Source organism: Triturus cristatus, chromosome 2_1 (genome assembly GCF_964204655.1).
Source record: "Triturus cristatus chromosome 2_1, aTriCri1.1, whole genome shotgun sequence".
NCBI classification, from domain to species: domain Eukaryota; kingdom Metazoa; phylum Chordata; class Amphibia; order Caudata; family Salamandridae; genus Triturus; species Triturus cristatus.
In genome coordinates this window covers 553,730,305-553,747,203 of record NC_140581.1, presented here as the reverse complement: position 1 = coordinate 553,747,203, position 16,899 = coordinate 553,730,305, and positions in this window count along the sequence as shown.

The following is a 16,899-nucleotide window of genomic DNA, read 5'->3' as shown; positions in this document are numbered from 1 at the left end:
CAGGGTGAGTAACGACCAGGGACTGGGGGAGGGGGAGATGGCACAATGGCACACATGCACAATTAAGCATAGCACATCTGCGGACAAACCATGCCCCAGACCCCCAACTTCCACCAAGAGACCAATGCACACAGATATGCAACATCTCAGCACTGCATAAGCACAGAAGCCAGAGGCACACCGCATGTAAGGGATAAGTGGCAGCTAAATCAGAGCTGCAGGGGCGACTCCCCCAAAATGTGGCACACACACACTACATGCTGAGCACATCAACATTGACAACGATGTGGTACAAACTGCAACATGTCCACAACAGAACAGAGGACACAACAGGTGCTGCATGTGCGTAGAAACTGTCCAATCACATTTGGCATTGCAGGGAAACGTGAGTTGACAATGTACAAGTACAAACACACATCCTTGATGTGGTCAGAATGTCCACTGTCCCGCATCAAATAGGCAGCTCCCCCCAAACAGTCACAATGTACACTGTCATGTAGTCTGAATGTAAACATGTACAATGCGTCAACATACATGTGAACACTATGTTAAACTGCATCTCCCCTTTACATTGCAGGGGGAAATCCAACACCTCCTGCAGAGCAGTCCGAACCTCTCTTCTCTGATGACAAAGAGGACCACCACACCTTCGACTCCAACGCCCTCCAACAGCTCGTGGAGAGCATCTGCATCCCACTTCCAGGAGCAGGGCAGCCCAGATGCCATGAGAAAAACCCACCCCCTGCAAAGAATACACAGCAGGCAGCACCCACCACCACGGCTGCCTCCCAGGAACCCCACGACAAACACATGGCCTTCCAACACCATGTGTTGGGGTGCCAAGGAGAAGCTGGCTGAACAGGTGCAGGTGGGGTTCGACCGCATGGAAGCCAAACTAGACACCATACATGGGTGCCTAAGTCCCATCAGGGACCACTCACAGACCCTAACGGACATCCACAGTCCACTCCATGCTCTCAGACGACCCATGGCTGACATCACGAGAGTCCTGACTCTGCGACAAGAATGACTGTCTAGTCAGAGTGGCTCCAGTGAATTCGCCCGGGAGTTGGAACACATGCGGCGGATCATGGAGAATATGGAGCGGATGCAGGCGGAAAGAGGAGCTGCCATGGCTGCACATCAGCGAGAGGTAGCTGGGTCCCTCAATGCCCTAAAGACCCTCCTCATGGCACTGCTTCGACAAGGCCTGGCACTGATGCATGATGCTGCTACCACCCCATCCACTTCTCCGGCCCCTGATGTGTCAGTGCCACACAGTGCGGCAGACATTCCACCTCCGGCCCCTGATGTGTCACTGCCACACAGTGCTGGAGACAGAAAACCACCACCCACATGTGAGGCACATGCAACAACAGAGGACGAAGATGTGGATGAATCTGCCTTCGTGGTCAGAAGGAGGCAGTAGCATTCATCTCTGCCATGTGGCCTGTTTCCACTTGCTTCTACCCTTTGCATCATCACCTTCCACTGTCCCCCGAAGGAACTCTGCAACCCTCACCTTGGACCTCGACATGGACTGCCATATTCTGTTTGGTCACCAGTGACACAGCTATCAGACTGCGGACTGAACTCCTCCTCTTCTTATGTACTTGTCATTCCCTGAAGGACTCTGGCTGGCCCTCCATGTGCCAACAATGTAAAGTGGGGTTTGCATGGCCCTGCACTGCTCCAGCTGCAACTCTCCACTGAATGTGCAATACACATTCATGTTAACACAGATGTGTCTTGCCTATGAATCTATGATCTTTCAAGTGTGGAAGTATGGATGAATATAGAGTCAGTGATTTCCCCTTACGTCCATGTTGCTCATGTTGTGGCACCTGGGTCACAGGGTGACACATTGCCGATTGTGGTCTGGGTGGGCCTGACACTACAACAGGGACACATCCATTAGTTACTTCCTTGTCCAGCCCGGGACGGAACCACACCCATAGCCCCGGGGTCATTGTTCACACCCTTACGCTGGACTGGCATACGCCAGGCCAACCCACTCTGCTTACGCTCACAGGGGGGACGACAATGCTACATGTCCCAGGTCTACCCTGTAGGGATCTGCTGCTCACAGGTCTAGTTGTCAGCATGCCACAGCCACTCCCTCATGGCTGGTTTACACCCACACCACATCCATCCAGCACAGGCGTCACAGGACATGTGACCCTGCCAATAAAAAGGGCCTGGTGCACGTGATGGACACCATTTCCATTCTCTAACTGGGTGTCTCCGTGTGGTTATCATTTATGCATGAGGGCCTAGGGCCCTGCCACCTCACATTCCCCAGTGCTGGGGGTGACATGATGGCATACGCACCATGGGACTCAATCATAAGGGGTCCATGGCTAGCGGTACAGAGACTTCGTGGCACTGGATACACTGCGGCAGGCACAGGCACACTGCCACGGGACGATGTCTTTCAGTGCACTGACGTAGGGGCACCTAAAGTGCTGAGCAGGTGTGCAGCCTGCGATAATGCGCCATCCTGGCGGTCCGGACCAGCAAGGATTAGTGTGAGCCCTGCTGGACTGAAGTGTATGCCTGAGCCAGCGGGCAGTGCAGGCCTCCCGCAACGTAGTGTTGCCTCGCGGTTCATAGAGTTAGTGACACCTCAAGAGCTGAGCTGGTGTGCAGCCTGCGATGATGCCATGTGCACTGATATGGTCTCTGCCATTGCGAAACTCGAGACCCAGAATCTAGTGCGTGACCTGGTGGCCCGCAGTGTGGGATGCATGATGTGGAGGGTTGGAGACACACCGGTGGCAGCAGATGAGCAGTGAGGCCTGGGTCCGCAGTGTCTGCACTCTCTCTCCCTCTCTCCCTCTCCCTCTCTCTCTCCCTCTCTCCCTCCCTCTCTCTATCTCTCTCCCTCTCCCTCTCTTTCTCTCCTTATCTCTATCTCTCTCTCTCTTTCACTCTCTCTCTCTGTACTTTGAGGAGCGCATGACACACCTTTGTTGTGGTTTCATATGTATATTTCCTGCACCTTCTTCTCCTACTCTGTGTCCTGATTCTATTTCTTCTTGCATATGTTGCTGGGCTGCGCCCCTGCATTCCATGGTGTCATAGCTTGGCAACAAAATGCTCCAGCTTCTTGAAGTCTGCATCCTAGGCAGTTGGAGATGTACTGCTGCTTGGGCTGGTGGTCCTTTACTTGTACTCTGAAATAAATACTCTACAAATGTCCTCTGTACTCCATTGGACTTCTTTACACTGGCGATGAGTTGTACCTGTAAGGGGACAGGATTTGACGACCACCAGCCTCCCCTGTGAACCCACTACAGCATTGCTGACTTTTATGTATTGGAACAAGCCTCAGGTACTGTTTTATTGTGAGCGACTATTTTTCATATCATCTTCGTGTTTCTAGTATTTCTTACTTTGTGGATTGCCTACACTGTCTTGGATTGGACAGATCTACATTTGATTGGCTTGGTGTGAACTTTTCATCGCTCTGGGGATTGATTGAAACTACCATCAAGTTTTTTCTTGGCAAGGTATTGTGACATTACCCTGTCGTGCCACACTCACGGGTGCTTTAATTTTGCTTCTTTTGGGAAGTATTTGACTTTAACAGTAACATTGGCATAGTTTGAATTGCAACTGCGCTCGCTTGCGCACTTTAAATCTCCTTACCTTCAGAAGAACGTGGATCTTCATGGGAGTCTGTGCACTGACCGCGCTCCATTCAAATCTTCCTGCTGCCGCATGGCATGTATGTGTGTGATGCATACCACGACCTATGCGGACTACGTGCCACCATCTTTAATTCTTCACTCTTGCCAACCACATCCTTGCCAACCACATCGGACGCACTGCTTATTGATTCCACGCAGTTGTGGAATTTCAAACATTGAAATCTTTACGTTGAGCATCAGTGACACGCACACTTAAGGCTTGACAATTGACTTATTTCTGCATAAAACGAGTTACAGTCAGTAAAGAACTTCAGTTTCTAGAATAATTCACCTTTATAACATGTTGCTTTGTAACTCGCCGATGCGCACGGCTGCGCAGTCAATTTAAAAAAAAAAAGAGAGAAAAAAGGGGGAGGGATAGTCTCCAACAATGCATAATTGCATAATTTAAATTTTCATACAATATATCTATGGTGTGTAAATCTTTCCAATTCATTTCTCATAAATGATTTACTTCAACAGATTCATTATGATTGCTAGTATCTTTACAAATAATCCTCATTAAATTAATTTTTTTTAAAGAATTTTCAGTTTCTGTATACTTCATTGCAACCATTTTGTTTTGCATCTGACATTACAATTCTGTTTTTTAATATAGTATTTTCTTCATAATGACCTCCTCTAGCATGTCTCAACCACCTCCACTCCTCTCTGATGTTGGTGATCCCATCTTACCTTGCAAAAGGTGGAAGCCTCTGTTTGACTCATATTTATTAGCTATCGGAGGGGAGAAATTTTCAGTGGTAAGGAAACAAGCCACACTTTTACATAACTTAGGAGTTGAAGGAAGACATATCTATGACAGCTTAGAGGAAATTGTGTTAGGGTGTGGTGAGGGTGAGCCTGAAAATGTCTATGATATGTCTATTATGATGCTTGAAAAACATTTTGGTTCAAAAATTAATGCTGTACTAGAACGCCATAAGTTCTTTTCTAGGATCCAAGGCAAGCAAGAAAAGATTAGCAGTTATGTAGCCATGTTAAAAACGTTAGCTCGCACCTGTGAGTTTGAGCAACTTACAGATTCTCTCATTAGAGATCAAATCGTTAGATGCATGAATGATCTGAAAGTTCAACAAAAGCTTCTTGCTAAGAATCCCGACCTCAAAGATACATTATCAATTGTAGAGAGCATGGAAAACACCAATATGTGGGTACGTGAGATGAACATAGAGAAAGGTGGTGATGTTACTGTGGATGATAAGGCTGTTCATGAGGTTAAAAAAGATGAATCTAAGAAAGATGACTTCAAGGGTGCATTCAAAGGAAATCAATGTGAGAGAGATAAAAAACCTTTCAATTCGGAACAATCCCTATCAAAATATAAATCTCCTGATACTGAACATTCTGGGTTTAGAAACTACAGGAACAGTTTCAAATGTTTTAGTTGTTGGTGTGACAGCCATTTACCAAATAGTCCTAATTGTTTTGCAAGGTCCATTGTTTGTAATAAATGTGGAAAAAGGGGCCATTATGCATGTGTGTGTCGTAGTGGTGGAAATCAAGCTGTACAGCTTGTCGAACAAGAGAAAAAGTTTATTTGCAGTATAAGAGAGGATGGTGTTGTTGATGGTGAGACTCTTGATATGCCTGAGTGTGAAGTGTTCATTGGTGGTGAACGATTTTCTGTTTTGGCCGACTCAGGGTCACCCTACACTCTGGTAGGTGATGCTAATTGGAATACCGTTTTTGGTCTTGATAAAGTTGCATTTTTTCCTCCAGACATCAACCCAGTAGGTTATGGTGGGGTCAAAATTGATGGTTTAGGATTTGTAATAAGGAAAATTCAGTTCAAAGACAGAGAGACCATTGGGAAGTGTATGTAGCGAAAAGAGGAGACCATCTTCTTGGGAGGAGGTACCAGAGGGACATGGGAATTAAACTTGATCCTAATTCACCAGAAAAAGTGCTACTTTTATCCCCTGGTTTGTTATCTGATGATGTATGTTCACAATTTCCCAAGGTGTTTAGCGATCAGCTTAGTTTACTCAAAAACTTTGAACACAAAATTGTTTTGAAGCATAATGCTCAACCCTTTGTCAGCAAAGTTAGGAAAGTCCCACACTTGTTGATGGAACCTTTGAATCAAGAACTCAAGAGACTACTATATGAAGGTGTCATTGAAGAGATCGAATGCTCTGAGTGGTTGGCTCCCATAGTTTTGGCACGCAAGGATGGTGGTAAAGGGATTCGCATGTGTGTAGACTTACGTGGTCTCAATAGACATATTTGGGTTGACAGGCAACCATTACCAAATATTTCTCAAACTCTTGCTCTAATTAAAGATGCCAGGTGCTTCAGTGTGATGGATTTGTCTTCCACCTACCATCAGTTTCTTTTACATCCTGACTCCAAGCACCTGACATCATTCGTAACACCCCTAGGCGCTTTCAGATTCATTCGAATGCCTTTTGGTCTAGCTTCCACTGCAGCTTGATTTCAGAGGGTCATGAATAAAGTTTTAGAAGGTTTACCCAAAGTTCTCATTTTTCAAGATGATATCTTGGTTCATGGGAAGGACCAACAGGATCATGACAAAGTATTGTGGAAGGTTTTGCAACGGCTACAAGATGCTGGTCTGCTTATCAAAAAGGAAAAGTGCAAATTTCGTGTGTCTTCCGTGAATTATTTAGGACATACTATTTCTGCTGAAGGAATTAGTCCTAAACTTGACATAGCAGAAAGTATTGTGAAAGCTCCTGTACCTGTTAATAAGGACCAAGTTGGTTCATTTTTAGGCTTAGCAGAATTTTGCTCAAAATTCATTCCCAATTTCGCTTGTGTTTCTTCTACTCTGAGGTTGCTACTCAAAAAGGGTGTTCAATTTGCATGGTCTGATGAATGTTCTTCTGCTTTCAATGAGATCAAAGGTGTAATCAGTCATATGCCCACCTTGGGGCATTTTGATGCTTGCAAGAAAACAATCTTGTCCACCGATGCCAGTATGCTTGGGTTGGGAGCAGTTTTATCACAAATTGTGGATGGTGAATCCAGGATTGTAGCTTTCGCCTCACGCTCACTCAGGGGTGCTGAGGAACGCTACTCAGAGATTGAGCGAGAGGCGTTGGTGGTCTTTCTGGGCTGTTCATCACTTTAAGTTTTATCTTTGGGGTTTACCCATAATTGTTAGGACTGATCATCGTCCTCTATGTCAAATTTTCACATGCAGAGATGTTGAAAATGTTTCCCTTAGAATCAAACGTTGGATGGAGGGATTGTCAGAATTTAATTTTGTTGTAGATTACGTTCCTGGATCAATGAATGTCATTGCGGATTGTCTTTCAAGATTACCTCTGGATCAAGTGTGGAGGTGAAAAATATTCTCTGGTAGGATGGGTACACGAGTCTGCTGTTGACTCAGATGAATGGTCTTTAGCTTCTCATGCTGATAGTGATTTGGAAATGATCAAGACATTTTCAGTTGAAGGGTGGCCAGCTGATAAAGATGTTCCTGAACATCTGAAATGTTTCATTAATGTTAAGAATGACCTATGTGTTTTCGATGAGAAATTACTGAGGGGTAATCGGGTGATACCTCCTTGTGATCTTAGGTGCAAGCTCATCAATTTGGCCCATGAGGGACACTTAGGGAGAAATTTGACGAAGGCCAGGGTTCGTGAGTGGTACTGGTGGCCAACGATGGATAGACAGATTGAGGAAGTTGTCAAAGATTGTTGGGAATGTGCCAACAGTGATAAGAGTAAGAAAAGTTGTACTGCACCACTTTCACCTGTTGAAATTCCTTCTGAACCCTGGTCCAAGTTAGGTTTGGATATAGCTGGACCTTTTGAACTTTTTGCTTACGATGAACGTTATGTGTTGTTGCTTATGGATTACACCTCCAAGTGGGTCGTAACAAAATGTGTGCCTGTTGTGAACACTAGAACAGTTATTGAGTTTCTCTGTGAGGAATTCTCTAGGGAAGGAATACCTAAACACCTCATCACTGATAATGGCGTTCAGTTTGTCTCACTTGAGATGAACAGATTTCTTAGCTGAAAGTATGAACAAGTTGGTCAAGTCTTGTGCTCAAAGGGCAATACAGACCAGGTCCTCTCTCAAAAAAATGCTTAGGGAAACATGGTGGGCTCACCGTAATACTCCCAATTGTTTGACATCCGTTTCCCCTTTTTCAATTTTGTGAGGTAGGAAACCACATGACAAGTTGAGTCCTGCTTGGCTAAATCTGGATATCAATGACATGCGAGTGAATGAACAAGTTGTTTTGAAACGAAGACTCCACCAAGACAATTACAAAAAAAGGTTTGATTTGAGGAACTCTTCCTTGTACAAACACTGGAGTGTTAGTGGTGAAGTATTGATTAAGAAACCTGGTCTCTTAAGGAAGGGTTGCTCACGGTTTATGGGACCCTTCATTATTAAGGAGGTCAGGAAGAATGTTGTTGTCTTGGACTCTGGTGAAGTGTGGAGTATGTCTCGGTTAGTCAAGTGGGAACCTGGTTCTAGTTCTTTTGGGCATAAGTGAAGTTATGTTCCTTCTAGTGAGTCAAGATATTCTGATCCCTGTGAAAATTCTGGGACTGCTGGTGGTGATAATGATCCTGTTGTGCCTAATAAGGGGTATCAGCAGAGATTGAGGTTTAGACCAACATGGCACAAAGATTATAAAATGTTTTAGAACTCTTATGTTGTTATTGTATTTCTGTGCATTAATTTCTTTATGTAACTTTATTGTATTTTGGGGAGGGAGATGTGTTGTGGTTTCATATGTATATTTCCTGCATCTTCTTCTCCTACTCTGTGTCCTGCTTCTATTTCTTCTTACATATATTGCTGGGCTGTGTCCCTGCATTCCATGGTGTCATAGCTTGGCAACAGAATTCTCCAGCTTCTTGAAGTCTGCATCCTAGGCAGTTGGAGATGTACTGCTGCTTGGGCTGGTGGTCCTTTACTTGTACTCTGAAATAAATACTCTACAAATTTCCTCTGTACTCCATTGGACTTCTTTACAACCTTCTTACTAGATTTCTGTCTTGCAGGCTGTGACTTACAGAATGTCCTGAGAAGACCCGCCATGACTCTTCAGAACTGTTGTTTCGGTTTTATTTTGTAATAAATGTCTTATTTGGATATGTATGATTTCCCTTTTTTTGACTACACATGTATGCTAGGTGTTGTGATTGTGCGACCTCAGGCGAATTGTTTGGTTCATGATTTCGTGGAGTTGATGTGCAATATCTTTGTCCAAAGGGGGAGGGTGTGGGGGTGCCCAGGGTGGGGCCCGGGGGGGGGCCTGGGTGTGGTGGCGGTGGGTTTTGTTGCCCTGTTGGGGCTCCGGGTGCATGTTCAGTTGCTCCAGGGCATCTGTTGTTCTTCATGTGTGGCTGTGGGCTGTGCTCCCTTGTCTGGTGCCGGTTGTCGTCCGACTTTACACCAGATAAGAGCAGGTGTTAAAATCCTGCTGCTAACACGCCTTATCGCATGTTTTGTGATCTTATCACTTATCTGGCTGGTCATTGAGAATGTTGTGGAGTGGTGTTGTCGTGGCTTTTTGCACGGGAACGCCTACTCTGCATCTCATTAGCGTTAGTTGCTGGGATCATCTGTGGTGATGTTTTTTCCGACTGCTATCGCAGGTAAACTGGTGATATGGGCTGTTAGCACCAGCTTGTGAATGGGGCGATTAATATATTGTGACTTTGGCTGCGATAAAGTGTCGATAACTCGGCGATAGATCCTTGAGAATATGCCCCAGACTGCGCACACCTGTCTACCAGACACTTGCTTTTCTCCTACCTTCCGACTCAGGTTGTGCCGTTTCCACTGCCGGTGGATATTCTTGTTGTTTGGGGGATGCCGCAGCTTTCTCCTGCCTGGAGACTTTAGAGATTTCCAGCCCAACGTTGGACTCAGCTTTCTGCCGCTCGGCCCAATCAGAGATTGGTCCCTAGTTTCTGAGGAAGCCGTCTCGGAAAGAATATTGTTTTATCCTTTATTCTTTATATTCCCTTGGTATATGGAAGAATCAGGAACGGACTCCAATTTTGCTGGTGCAAATAAGTGTATTTACTCATTGTTCTGCCATGACGCGGCTTCGGACGAGATGCTCATTTTTAAAGTGACAAGTGCATAGATTATGTGGTAATGGTAGATATAGAAAAAAGACTTATATACAATTGTATGCGGTCCAATAGGGAACAGTAAATAACATAATTATAAGGAGTTCATTTTACATTTTCTAAAATGTGTACCCAATATATTAAAATGTCTGTGAACATAAATAAATTATGTATTTAATACTATAAATGCAACAGACCTGGTCAGTGACTGCATCATATATCTAGACATTTTTATTAGGACCTCTTTGAGTGTTATGGTAGAATTTGGGTGAGCCTCAGTTTTCCCCTTTTTCCCCCATGCCTACAACAGTCCTCAGCTCAGTTATTATTCTTTTCGTTTCTAACAACTTTGGCTGTGTTGTGTAGCCCAAGTGGGCCTACATTATTGTTGTGCCCATCATATAGTGCTTATAAAGTGCTCTAGTGCAAAACTACCTTTAGTGCCACCTACAATCAAATATAATACATTAAAATTTAAAAAATCTTAGGGGCATATTATCAAGGACGGCGTTAAAATTATCGCCGCTTTAGCGACAGGAAGCTACCGCTAAAGCCGCAATAATGGACTTGATAATATGCCCTGGAGAATTCCAATAGAAACCCATGTTCACACCAGAACATGGGCTTCTATTGAAATTCTCTGTGGCATATTATCAAGCCCATTATCGGCGCTTTTAGCGTCAGTTTCCTGCCACTAAAGCGGCGATAATTTTAATGCCTTCCTTGATAATATGCCCCTTAGTTGGTTAAAAGGCAGCAGATTGCAAGCAGGGAGATGCAGAAGTTAATAATTTCTCATACCAATTTTTGTGGTTAAACACTTAGTCTAATATTTATCTCATATTGGTTTTATAGACAAGTGTAGAAGTGCGTCTTGGTAGCGAGCAGTTACAGTTAGAGCAGGTGATATCTAAAGAGGGGGGTCTTAAGCTCAGCTGGAGGCACACACAGCCGTGATTTTCCACAACCGGCCTCGGTTTACATAGTTGGTCTCTAGAATACCTTAAGGTAAGCCTCTTACCCAATGAGAATGGTGCAGGGGTTCTGGCACTGTGAGCGTCTTGAGCGTGGACGGGCGCAGACGGGCGCAGACGGGCTTGCCTTTGGCACGCCTTCAGTGAGCCAGCGGCGTGCCGCGTCAGTGCTCCCATTAATGTTGTCCTGGGAAGCCACTAGACCGCTAACCCCACAGTGCCTTCAAGATGGCAGTCGCCTAAAGCAACCACTGCCACAAAAAGCCTCGGGGCGTCCCGGTACCCTCCCCAGCCACAACCAGACAAACTTCAGCCCAACTATCCACTGGGTGAAAACAATATTAAAATGATTTAAAAGATTTGTCCGCTTAAAAACACTCCCTTCTGTGCAGACGAGCAGCGTTTAGCAGCAAACAGTTTAGCAGCAAAGCAGTTAATATAGTACAGTGTGCAAAAGAGGAAAATAAAGAAATAAGTGGTGTGTGGGTCTCTGAGTGGATCTGTGAGTGTGACTGAGTTTCTGAGTAGATCAGTTAGTGGGTTCATGAACCCTTGAGTGGATCTGTGAGCTGGTGCATGAATCTCTGAGAGGGTCTGTGAATGGAAATATGAGTGCCTGATTGTGTCTGTGAGTGGGTGAATGAGTGTCTGAGTGGGTCTATGAGAGCATGCAAGAGTCATTGACTGGGTCTGTGAGTGGGTGCATGAGAGTCTGAGGGATCTATGAGTGGGTGTGTGAGTGTCTGAGTGGCTCTATGAGTGGGTATGTGAGTCTCTGTGTAGGTCAGTGACTGGGTGCATGAGTTTGTGAGTGGGTGTGTGAGTCTCTGAGTGAGTCTGTGAGTATGCATGTGAGTTTCTCAATGGGTTGGTGAGTGGGTACATGAGTGTATGAATGGGTCTGTCAGTGGATGCATTGTAAAGAAAAGTAGTGGGTACACTGGAGCAGGTCCTCATGACAGTCCCTCGTGACAGTCCTCCAGTCCAGCTTGCCTGCAGTACACTGCCCTCATCTGCCTTTGGTTTTGTGCCTCCTCTGCATGTTTTCCTGCCTCTTCTTTGCTCAATCCTGCCCTCTATGTTGCCTCTTTCCACTCATTCTGCCTGTTATTTAGCCTCTTTCTACTCACTCCCGACCTTTATTCTGCCTCTTGCTGCTCATTTTTCTACCTCTATTTTGCCTTTTTCTTCTCATTCTGCCCATTATTTTGCCTCTTTCTGCATGTTCTTGACCTTTATCCTGCCTCTTGCTGCTCAATACTGACCTCTATTTTGCCTTTTGCTGCTCGTTTCTCACCTCTATTTGCCTTTTTCTTCTTATTCTGTCCATTATTTTGCCTCTTTCTGCATGCTCCTGAGCCTTATGCTCATTTGTGACCTTTATTCTGCCTCTTGTTGCTGGTTCTGACCTCTATTTTGCCACTTTCTGCTCATTTCTGACCTTTATTCTGCCTCTTTCTGCTCCCTTTTTACCTTTATGTTGTTTCTTTCTGCCTGTTGCTGACCCCTATTTTGCCTCTTTCTGTTTGCTTCTCACCTTTCTCTTGCCTCTTTCTGGTTGTTTTTAACCTTTATTCTGCCTCTTTCTGCTCCCGCCTCACCTTTTTTCTGCCTCTTTCTGCTTGTTACTCACTTTTAATTTGCCTCTTTCTGCTCGTTACTGATCTTTATTTTGCCAATATCTGATTGATTCTCACCTATATTTTGCCCATTTCTGCTCATTCCTCACTTTTATGTTGCCTCTTTCTGGTCATTTCTGGCCTTTATACCACCAATTTCTGCTCCCCTCTGACCTTTATTCTGTCTCTTTTCTCACCTTTATATTGCCTCTTTCTACTCGTTGCTGACCTTTATTTTTCCTCTTTATGCTCATTTCTCACCCTTATTTTTCCTCTTTATGCTCATTTCTCAAATTTATCTTGCCTCTTTCAGCTTGTTGCTGACCTTTATTCTGCCTCTTTTTGCTCCCTTCTGACCTTTATTCTGCTGTTTTTCTGCTCGATTCTCACCTTTGTCTTGCTTCTTTTAGCTCATTGCTGACCTTTATTATCCCTCCTTTTGCTCCCTTCTGACTTCTATTCTTCCTCTTTCTGCTTGTTTCTCATCTTTATTTTGCCTCTTGCTGCTTGTTTCTGACTTCTATTTTGCCTCTTTCGGCTCGTTTCTCACCTTTATTTTGCCTCTTTCTGCTCATTTGTCATCATTATTCTGCCTTTCTGGTTTCTGACCTCTATTCTGCCTCTTTTTGCTCCCTTCAGACCTTTATTCTGCCTCTTTCCGCTCATTTCTGAACTTCCTTCTGCTTCTTTCTGCTCATTTCTCACCTTTAACTTGTCTCTTTCTGTTTGCTGCTGGTCTTTATACTGTTGCAGGGATTCTGCTTATGCACAGAACTATGCACAGGAAACCAGGACCTCAGTGAATTGCGGTGTACCAAAAACTCACCTCAGAACCCAGAACCCCTTATCCGACCAGCATCAGTGTCCCATTTGTTATCCGAGGTTTATCTCGGTGGTCCCAATGTATAGACAACCCAGAACAAGCGACTTAGTGTATTTCTCAGGAATGGTGGGAATCATAAATACCTGTTCGTAATTATTCTCATATCAGTCCACAACAGAATAAACAGAGACACAGTAAAGTTTAAAGAGTTTATTTTATAAACCTCGTGTCCTAAGATGCAGTACTTTGGCTAACATAAGCAGACAAATGATTAAGATCAAAACCATCAGCATAGTTACAATACCATAGAAAATGAAAGGAGTAATCATATTAAAATGACAGTGGATCTCAGCCACCTTCCTTTCGCTAGCAAACTAAGATTATTATTATTAGACTAGTAAAAAGTCTCTAGGCTTGAATGGGAACCCCATACCGTAAAGATCAGCTCAGTGAGATCACATCACAGGATCAGCTAGGCTCTGCTCCTGGGAAAGCTCTTCTTCCGAATATAATGAAAAACATGTAACACTGGAATATTAAAAGCACCCGACTTTCAGGTATTTGCAGCTGCGTGCGTGTTATGGCTAAATAGTGGGCCGATCAACCTGCACCCAACAACATGCACCGTCTAGCGACCCAGACTGTTTCTTTACACGATGTGCAGACCAAGGTCGCTGCTCACTGTTTGGGATGTGAACAACAGACAGTTCTCATGTGAAGCAAAGTTGAGCAAGCATTTCTCAATTAATAACATGTAACTACAGTGTTGTGTGCAAAAGCAGCAAAAGCGGCAAGATGGCTTTCAAACATCTAACGCGGTTGTGCTAACTTAGCATTGTACGTATATAGATAACGATCTTCACTACACCCCCCCTTGATCGGACCACTAACCAGTAGGGGCGCACTTGCAAGAACGCAGAGTTCAAGTTTGATAGAACGGAACCAAGGGCAGGAACTGTAAGTCCATATAAGGTAAGTGAAAAAGTTCGAAGAGGAAAAAACAAAGAAAAAAATAAAAAGAAATTGAAAAAACCATTTAAAGGATAAAAAACATCATTGAAGGACGTATGACGAAATGAAAGTGCAAAAAAGTAAATCCATCAATGTATAAGCACAATAAGTTGCAACAGCTTCCAAGAGGAAATCATTGGAACGTTCTGCAAAATTATCTGCCATCCAGTTCAGCACGGGAAGGAACATACATGTTCCCCGACCACCGGAGCCTCCAGCACCATTCGAGGACAACTGGCGTGCACTTCAAGATAACTTCTCGCTAAGAATTCTGTTGCAGCCGTTCCGATGTCCCAATTCCCAAGGACTCCATGTGCTGCTCCACAGGCCATAGTCCCGACGCCAGAATAGTCCAACTCATGAGCCAGTAAGGGGCTCATCAGCTGATCATAATCCGGGGCAGGAGACACCGAGTTCAACAGACACAAATCCAGAGCCCATTGGAATGGACAATCTAGGCAATGAAAGACGGGCTGTACACAAGTAAAGTAGGGAAACCGGAAGGACAATCCATAGGCTATGCTTAAGGTCGCCAGTAGTTAAGTGCCATAGTATTCAAGCATCCGGTTACGAAGATGTAACAGCCGGGACCTGCTGTCGTGAGACGCAAGTTGTGCATCCATAGCGTAGTGCGCAGATCAACAAAAGTACCCTAGCTACGAGGGTGAGAAGCAAAGGGAGACCTCCGAAGACGCTGGAAAAAATAGAATGAAAAAATGCCGGGAGCACACCAAAAATAGTTTGAAAGGAGGTCACGAGGCCGGAGCCCACAATTTAAAAAAAATGAGCCAGGCCACTTGTTGACGAGGCATTAAAGATAGTCTGAATCAGGGTCCCAAAATGAAGTGGGAGATCAGTATTCAAAAGCGCTTGTACCTCAGTGCGGGTGTTTGCTACGTGAAGGACAAATGTTTCCCGGGATGAAGTCAACGCGACTTCTTTTTGAGACAACAGAGCCCTTATTCTGCTCATCTTATTGAACTCTGCTTTCAAGGTTGGAATGGAAGGCCAGATGGATACATCGAGCCGTCCATGAGGGGATGGGAAAAGGACGTTATTACAGCAAACTACTCTCTGTGATACAGTCACTATGTAGGGAATTCCCACTAACATCCCACAGCAAGCTTCATTATTTAACAGCAAATAACTAACGTTAGCAAGCAGCGTAAAAGACGGTGTTATAACTGGCACTGGGATCCCTTTCAGGACGCAAGCTAAATTAGGAGCGTGCACATTACATGCACCATGCAATTGAATGTTGAATGATCCGGAGTGGAAGTGCACTCTTCACCTTTTAAGTATACTTCTTTTCCGTCTCTCACACATCTATACGTGAATGGGAGTGACCAAACTTTGTGCAGGAAGGCAGAACCAAGTTTTTCATATCTGCCAAGAGCATAATGTTTCATGCACGAACTGAACTTAAACAGAGGGAACGGTAATGTGATCAACCCGTGTATAAGCCTCACAGCGGAATTTAATTCAGCAACAGAGAAAGGTAAAGGTTCTAACTTTTCAATGTGTAGCAACGAATAAGTCGCATCTTTCATGGACATGAACTGTTGTTTTGCGGTTAAATTAAAAGGAAGGAACAAAGATGAACTATTCATGTAATCCCAAGGGACTTTCCCAGCCTTTAACATCTGCAATGTCCATGCAAACTGCATAATAGAACGCAATTGATTCTGACCATGATACAAAACAGACAAATCATCCTGCACAATGTCTACCACAGATGAAAGAATATTATCTACGGTATAAATTCTGGAAGACAGGGTGTTAATGCTATTATCTATTACAGCCAATACCTTTTCCATATTAACTTGATCAATAGCACGTAATCTGGATGCAGCCTCAATTTGTGATAGCTTCCAAACTTCGTTATAAACAGCATATACCCATCTTTTGGACCTGCCAACCGCAGGACCCTTAACAAAATCATTCAAATCTATTTTGTCGTTTAATCATGCTAAATGAAGTTTAACAGATGCTAAGGTGGAATGTTGCAGCCAAGATTGCCATACCTTCCCTGCTGAGTAGGTAGTTACAGTGTGAGAAGATTCAAAACGGGGGTCTACACGAAGTTGTGTATACCCCGGCGCTAAATCGAGAGACCGATGTTGACAGGAATCCGTACTCGTTTGCCACACCAACCACCCTTCCAGAAATATTGAAGGATGTGTTGGAAACGTATGACTGCAACGTAGCAAGGGATAGATCCGTATGATTGCCCCAATTGGGATAAGCACCCAGACCCGGAATGGAGCGAGAATTTAACTTTTTAGAAGTAGCCAATCCAAAACAGGTGGTCTGAAAAATGGGCGAATTTAAAAATAACATGTGATTCGGGATAAGACAGGCACGATGCAAAGCTTCTGTACCTGCCACGGTTTAGAACCCCAAACCGATTTAAGATCGATAGTAGCTTTCCACAGATCATATCCTCCAATTGCCGACTCGTCCATAAAGGACTTGGAATACAACAATTTGGTGTGTGTCAGTCTAACTTTAGAAGCAGACTCAGGCGCAACCTTAAAATAAAAGGAGGCCGGATTTGACACACTGAAATCAGAAAAATATGTGAATTTGTCCACTAACGTGGCAGAGCTGCCCAGCCTAGGGGCGGGACAGTGTTCCCATTGTGTAAAATGTACAAAATTTCTAAACGTATTTGCTTTG